Consider the following 7,947-nt stretch of genomic DNA (forward strand, 5'->3'; position numbering starts at 1 on the left):
TATCCAAATATCCAATCTTGTCCATTTCAAAACCACAGGCTGAGTTGTCTTTTCAAAATGCAAACCTAGATCTAAACAAACATTTCTCAAATAAAGACATACAGATGGCCAACAAGCAAGTGAAAAGATGCTCAATATTGCTCATTATCAGAGAAATGCAAATCAAAACTACAATGAGGTATAACACCTCACATCGGTCAGGATGGCCATCGTCAAAAACTCCACAAACGGTAAGTGCTGGCTAGAGAGGGTAAGGAGAAGAGAGAACCCTCCTACACTGTTGGTGGGGATGTAATTTTGTGCAGCCATTATGGAAAACAGTACGGAGATTCCTTAAGAAACTAAAAACGGAGTTGCCATATGATCCAGCAATCCCACTCTTGGGCATACATCCATAGAAAATTCTAATTTGAAAAGATACATGCACCCCAATGCTCACAGCAGCACTATGTACAATAGCTAAGATATGGATGCAACTTAAATGTCCATTGACAGATGACTGTATAAAGAAGTCGTAGTATGGGGTGGTAGAGTGCATGCCTAGCAAGTATGAGGTCCTCGGTTCAATCCCCAGTACATCCACTTAAACAAACAAATCTAATTACCTCCTCCCCCAACAAAATACAAAAAAAACAAAAAGAAGCTGTGGTATATACATACAACTCAGGCATACTACTCAGGTATTAAAAAAAAGAATGAAATAATGCCATTTGCAGCAATGGATGGACCTAGAGATTATCATACTAAATGAAGTAAGCCAGAAAGAGAAAGACAAATATCATATAATATCACTTATATGTAGAATCTTAAAAAACGACACAAATGAACTTATTTACAAAACAGAAACAGATTCAGACATAGAAAACAAACTTATGGTTACTAAAGAGGAAAGGTCAGGGAGGGATAAATTAGGAGTTTGGGATTTGCAGATACTACTATATATAAAATACATAAACAACAAGGTCCTACTGCATAGCACAAGGAACTATATTCAATATCTTGTAATAACCTACAATGAAAAAGAGCATATATATATATATATATAAAAATACATATATAACTGAATCACTGTGCTATACATTAGAAACTAACACAAGGTTGTGTTAAATCAACTATACTTCAATTAAAAAAACAAAAACAAAAACCAAAATGCAAATCTGATCATGTCCCCTCCTCTGCTTAGAACCCTTTAGTGCTTCCAGCCCACCTCAGGTTAAAGAACAAATTTTGTCACAATTCTGCTTACAAAGCCCTAACTAGCCAGACCTCTGCCCACCTCACTTAGGGTTGGTCTGCATGATTTTCTCCCATTTCTCAGCAGTCTCTGCTCTGATCATATTGGCCTTTCTTCAGCTCTTTGAACACGCTGTTTGTTCCCTCCCACTACAGGGCTCTGCAGAATGCTCTCTTCTCATTGCTCTCCTTCACTTAACTCATCTTCAATACTGTGGCTTCAGTAATGTTTGAGTTTTCCTGGCTACCCTCTCTCTATCCACTCAGTCAGCCCTCTGTTACATATTCTTATGTGTTCTCTCTATATATGGCTTCTTTTCAGTTTATGATTACATTTTTGTGGGATTCCTAGAGAAATGTCCATCTCATCCACTAGACTATAAGCTCCACAAAGACCAGGCCTGGCTCTGTTCTGTTCACCATTGTATCTCCAGTTCTCGGCACAAAGCCTGACAGGTTGGTAGGTAATAAAAAATTTTTTTTTACTGAATTTATCAAAATTCCAATTTGTTAAAGACAACTCTGCAGTTCTAAAGGTAGTTGTGCCTTTAACTGCAATGGAGAACCAAGGAAGACATGTTGAATTACCTGTAGGACATCCAGGAGAAGATGGCTAATACACAGCAGGAAATGAGGATACAGCACAGAAGACAAGACATAATTGGTATGGTTGAGATTACTCTTGAAATCACAAAGGCCAGTGATTCTCTAGAGAAGGAAGAAAGGAAGAAGAGGAGGAAGAATTATGTATCAGAATCTCTTGGGAAGAGGGGCTTTTACACACTTGCTCTCACTTTTCCCCAAATGAGGATCTCAATGAGAGTTGCTACAGACAGGAGTTTTGCACCTACGAAAAGTGTAGAGGTAAAATTTTAAAGTTTAAAATTTTTAAATTTTAAAAGTTGAGAACTATGATGATGAAAGAAAAGAGTTGCAAGCTCACTCATAATCATTAGAGGAACAATCCCAATGGAATCAGATGTGAAGGCAAAGCAGACAAAAGAAGGATCACCTAGCCTGACACTGGACAATGTCTTTAAGAGACAATCTGAAAAGTTTCCTTTACAAGAAAAATTGAGAGAATGAAATAAACAGTTGTAGACAAAAGCAAAAACAGTTGTAGAGAAAGAGCCAGGAGAAAGGGAAAATGTATTTTTAGGCTCATGAGAAAGGCAAGATCGGGAAAAGAGTAACATGAATGCCACACACTGTACACTATGTGTCAGGCACTGACCTAAATGCTGTAAATACATTATTAATTTACCTTAAATCCTCCCCAAAGTCCTATAAGGTACATATTCTTTTACCCAATTTACAGATGAGGAAAGATATAGATAAAGAAACTTGCCCCAAGGTCAAACAGTTGGTAAAAGGCGCATTTATTTGATCCCAGTTGCCTGTAAAGCCAGATGACAAAACCAAGAATATTCACTAAAGAGTAAAATAATTTTTTAAAGGGGTGATCTCTTGTAAAATGTCAAGAAAGGCTAGAAGATAACTGGGGTGGGAGTGGAGGGATTCTTACCCTAAAGGCCTGTGTGCCCCTCCAATCAAAGGAGTCCTGACTGAGATGGGGGAGGGGCCTTGAACAGAGGCAAAAGGTGTGGAGCTGGAGCTGTGGAGAATGGGAAAGACCAGGGAAGAATGAGTATCAATGCCAACGTGATGCCTGCAACACAAATCCTTAGATTCCACGAATTCTACATTCACATCTGACTGGGGACCCACTACGTGTTAGGCATAGTTCTAGGCGCTGTGCAGACTAAGTCAAACAACTTCTCTGCGCGAAAGAATCGCGGAAACAACCAACATCAATGATCACCAGACACAGGAAATACCCATTCCTCCAGAGAATCCCATCCGAAAGCTTTTAAGAGTACATTCCAAGGAGAGACTGGTTTTGGTGGGGGAGGGGCAGGAAAAGCGGTCGAAAGAACAATTCCTATGTGCGCTAGCCCTCGCCCCCGCCTGCATCCTTTCAAGGGACCACCGAGGGACGCGGGGTTAGAGCCCAGAAGCTGCACCTGAGGGCAGTGGGAACGCGGTTACCCGGAGACCCCCCGGACATCAGGCGCGCCCACCCACCACCGACTGCGCCGCTCCCTTCGACTCCTGGGCTCCCCGGCGCCGCCAGCCTTGGCTCAGGGCACTACTGCGCCATGCAACCTCTTCCCCAGCAACCCCGCGCGGACCAGACACCCACAGCAACTTACCCGCCCGGCCCGGCCCAAGGCAGCCCTGGCTCCTTTCTGGACACCAAGGTCTCGCTGGCATCTCCACCAATGCCAGAGAGCTATCTGCACGCGGAGGCGGGACTGAGAGCCCCTGGCCAATCAAATCAGACGCAAGGTACGTCCCGGCGCAAATTACTAGTTCCCGCCTTTGGGAGGGATTAAAAAAACACAGTTGGCGCCAAACTCTCGTAGTCTTCCAGGGGTTAAGGGAAGGGGGCGGGGCCTGAGCTGGCGGGGAAAGAGGGGGCTGGGCTTCGATGCGGAAAAGGCAGGACCTCCGCGGAAGTAGGGGCGGGGTCTGAGAGAAGCTCTTTATGAAAGGGAAAGTAAACTCTGAGAAGGCCCTTCTATACCCTGTACAGCTGTGTGAAGTTGTCGTTTGTCCCCATTTTATAGGTCAGAGAAGGTTCAAAGAGATGAAACAACTTGCCCCACAGCTAAATTCTGGCTGAAGTGCCTGCCCCGCAGCTAGAATTCAAAGCCAGATCTAGCTGCTTCAAGGCCCATTCCTTTTGGGAAGCCCTGCTCTCACTCTTGTCCATAACCATCAGCTGCCCCTGGGATGTAATGTATTTGTGTATATATTGACCCCACTAGCCTGTGAAAGCTTTAAGGATACGGGCTGGGCATTCTAAATCTTGGATGCCCGGTATGTAGCACAGTGTATGTTTATGTATAGGTGCCATGGATACGATATTTCCCATCCCTTCCAATTCTCCAGTCTATTCTTTATTCACTGGTGTCCTGGTCTGTCTGGTCAACATGTTTATTATGAGAGACCCTTTTAGAAGCCTGTTTGGCAGCTTTCCCTCCCTTGTTTTTTTTCTAATTTAAATTTCCTTCACCATCAAAAGCCTTTGTAGGGTAATTAACTGTACAGCACAAACAGAGCTTTAAAAAAAAGTTAAAAGGACGCAGTATAAAATGTAATGCTTCCAGTAAATGCTGGCATGTGTCTGATGGTTTCCATCCATTGCTTTAGGATGAGGGTTACTGCCTCAGAGGTGCACTTGTCTTCAAGAGGAGGGAACGGAAACTAGCCGTGGAAACTAGTCATGACTCTGTCTGGTTGACTAGGCAGCCAGTGGCAGGTAGGTTTCAGGATCTAGAGGAGCCAGGGGTGGGTGTGGGGACAGACGGTATCGTGCTCAATTCAAATGAAAGGAAAGACACTGGCATTATGGGATGTGAGATGAGCGGCTAATGCATCCTAATCGAGGGGGTTGGGGTGGAGGGCCAGAGAAGAGTGAAAAGTTGTAGAACTGTTTCAAAGAATAGCTCTGTTATTTCCAAACAGCATACAACAGAACTGCTGGCAGGGAATGATGTAAAGGTAGGCAAACTGAGAATCATCACCATGCTCTAGAAGTAGATACAGGTCACTCCTAAGGTACACGTTCAAAGTAGGAAAGAAAATGGCCACACCCTCTTGGGGCTGGGAAGTGTTTGAATGCTTCCCTTCTGCGGGACACAATGGCCTTATTCTGTATCAAATCACAACTGTCATTCCTGCCACAAGCACAAATGTCAGGGTTGAAGGTGCAAATGACCATAGTTCCAAATGACCAGGTTTTCCTACAGAAAACTTTGGGATCATGACCCACCTGTTTTCCCAGAGTGGATTGAATAATTTCATGTCTTCAGGAGAAGGACTATGTTTTACCTCTGACACCTAAAATGTTAGGACTGTTATGATTTCAGAACAGTGCACATTTGCTAATCCCACTATTTGCTCCCTGAAGCCTTTGACTAAGTAGGGAGACTGGAGGGAGAGGAGGTCAGCAACTGGTAATTTCAGCTTTCCCACCCGGCGGGTGGGGTGAGGCCATGCACTTCCTGAAGCTCAAATCCCGGCAGCACTGCACTCTTCTGACATCACATGAATTCATCATTTACAGCCTCACTGCCAACCCAGCCAGACTGTTCCCAAGGCCCACACACTCGGGTTGTCTGGCCTCCCCACCATTCGATATCTCATATTCCCTTTACATCAAAATCCAAGACTCAAATGATCAAATATTCTTTTCTGGCTTAACTGTAGTTACTCCTTAACCACCATTCTAAACTCTGTGCCTTGCAATTCATTGTATCTTGGAATTGGTGTTTCCTTTTCCCCATTTATTTTCATTTAGCCTTTTGTTTTCAGTTAAACTTATTATTTTGAGAGAACTGTAATGTGCGTTTGTAAGAAACAATATCCTTCACCCGGCTTCCTCCAGTGGTGACTTCTTGCATAGCTGTAGCAGGATATCAAACCAGGAAATTGGGTTTAATGACTTTTGTCTACTCTCATAGGCACTAGAGAGATTCAAAATTCAGAGTTGAGGAATCAAATTAGCATGATCACATCTTTTAGATTTCTGATCAGATTAATCATGTAGCAGATAAGGGTCCAAACAAGAGGAAAAGACAAGTTCTATAATTTCTAACACAGGGATCAGAGGCAGAGAAAATCAGTTTACAATGCGTAATGATATGTCTTTATTTCATCAACAGAAATGGTGTCTAGACAAAATTCAGTTAACACTAGCAATTCAATTGAGTGAAAATTTTTTTTTTGCACAATAGTGTATTTACAATGAGTAAATGAAGTTTCAATTCATTAGTTCATAGCAATGTTTTTTCCCCAAAAAAGGTAAAAACTCTTAGTTACAGAGAATAAGCATCAACAGCCATTTCATTTTTACAAGAAAAACCACAAGAAAAACCACAATCACTTAGAAAATAAAAAGACAAGCCTAAGAACTAGTACAATAAAACAATGCATTGAATTAAGTTACATTAATCGCATAGAATCTGTGTAAAAAGTATGTAGAAAAACACCTGATGTAACCTGTTACAGTCGTTGACCAGTTATGAGAGGTACAGAGGGTTATACAGGTAGATATGTGTGAAAACTGTCCGTATTGTTCGACCTGGGGAGGAAGAGGAGAGGGGCTGCAGCCCCTTGCATACACTGAGAAGACCCTGTTTTGAATATGGCCTCTGGAGTTTGTAAGGCATATATTAGAGGTGCACTTGCATCAGACTGGTTCTGGAACAAATTCTCACGGGCCCTTCAGGCCTCACAAGCAAAGGTGGTGCTTGCCTCGAATGGCTCACCGTGTCTAACCAGCGCTCGAAGCTCCTGAACGCATGTGGGATCTTCCCGATCACTCACCAGCAGCGGCAGGTCTTTTGTGTCAGCGCGTGAACTGGCATCCCCGCGTTCACACACGCGACATACATTGTGAGGACTCACGTGGAGGTCACCTCTCTGCCTCCAGATTGGTTTTGGTAGAAGACTTAGCATCAGACTGTTGGAAAACCCCTCTTGGTCCGAGTCCCTTCACTCTTTCCCGATATACATGTCCCACGGGAGCATGAATGCTCTTGGTGCACTTCTGCGTCTAAGGAGGCCACTGTGTTATCTGAGGTCAATCCACAGGAATGGAAATGAAAGTCAGAGCTGTCTGTCCATTGCTTGAGAGTGAAATGCACATACCACGTCACAGCAGGAAATGAAAGCTACGGAAGTGGGCCTCTGCAACCAAGTGGGTTTTGTTCACAAAAATGGCACCATCATTTTCATGTTACAATTCAAATGCACTGATACTCATTTGATATAAATATTCTCTCCCAGGGTGGAGTGTAGGAAAATACTATACACTTACTTTTCTTTGCAACAAATGTTTTTGCACCATCAGTTGAATAATTTATCTGCAATCTGCCACAATAGGTTTTTTTCTATGTACAAAGACTATCTGCACACAATATTTGTGTACAAATCTATTCTATTCTACGGCATAAATCTTTGATGCCTGGGTCAGGAGATGGCTTGGGCAGTATTTTGAACATCCAGCTTGAACACAGAATGCCTCTACACACACAAACTGCCTGCATGAATACCAACCCCAAACAGGCATTGCACTGTGGACTGACTCACCAGAAGCTGATCCTCAATTTGTGGAAGACAGATCAACTCGTGATCCAGTGAACAGCTTTATTCTTAAAAAAAAAAAAAATTATTTTTCTCTGCCTATGTATAGTGATTTGAGGATATAACTTGATTCTTGATGGGCAACTTATCCAACACCTGCAAACATTAGTGCAGCAGTGTGAAGTCAGCTATGAAATGGCTCCCAGTGGAAATGGGGGTATCGTGTGTAGAACTAGGTAGCCAATAGGGATTCAAAAGCACTTTGTGGGCTTTTACTCATTTTGAGAGGATTAGGAGAAACTTAGCACATGGATCAACTTGTAGGGGCAGGACTTCGTGTTTTCTGAAAAGGCGTATCATTTTCACACCTTGTTTGTTTCTTCTTCAAGAGCAATTATAAAGCATTAAAGGAGAAACTGTAGCCTTTAGACCTCTTGACAATAGCACTGGACTTCACAGTGTGCACACCTGGCTTTTAGCGGTCCCTTCATGCAGGTCCTGTCTCTGGTCCCTGCCCTCCTTTTCAAGGAGAAGTGGCAGGCGGCATACTAATCACCAGCC

The 7,947-nt window shown here is 43.0% G+C and overlaps 1 protein-coding gene across 1 annotated transcript in view; it reads right to left on the reverse strand.

The window, feature by feature from the left end:
• The window catches only part of CASP8AP2 (caspase 8 associated protein 2), a 31,442-nt gene extending 27,932 nt beyond the window's left edge, over positions 1–3,510 (reverse strand). The window contains exons 1-3 of the mRNA XM_032484584.1: positions 3,447–3,510; positions 2,759–2,848; positions 1,822–1,941 (exon numbers count right to left, since the gene is read on the reverse strand). The gene's annotated coding sequence lies outside the window, so the exon portion shown is untranslated. The remainder of the gene's footprint in view (positions 1–1,821; positions 1,942–2,758; positions 2,849–3,446) is intronic.
• Positions 3,511–7,947: the final 4,437 nt, after the last annotated feature.

Source organism: Camelus ferus, chromosome 8, assembly GCF_009834535.1.
Source record: "Camelus ferus isolate YT-003-E chromosome 8, BCGSAC_Cfer_1.0, whole genome shotgun sequence".
Classification (NCBI taxonomy): domain Eukaryota; kingdom Metazoa; phylum Chordata; class Mammalia; order Artiodactyla; family Camelidae; genus Camelus; species Camelus ferus.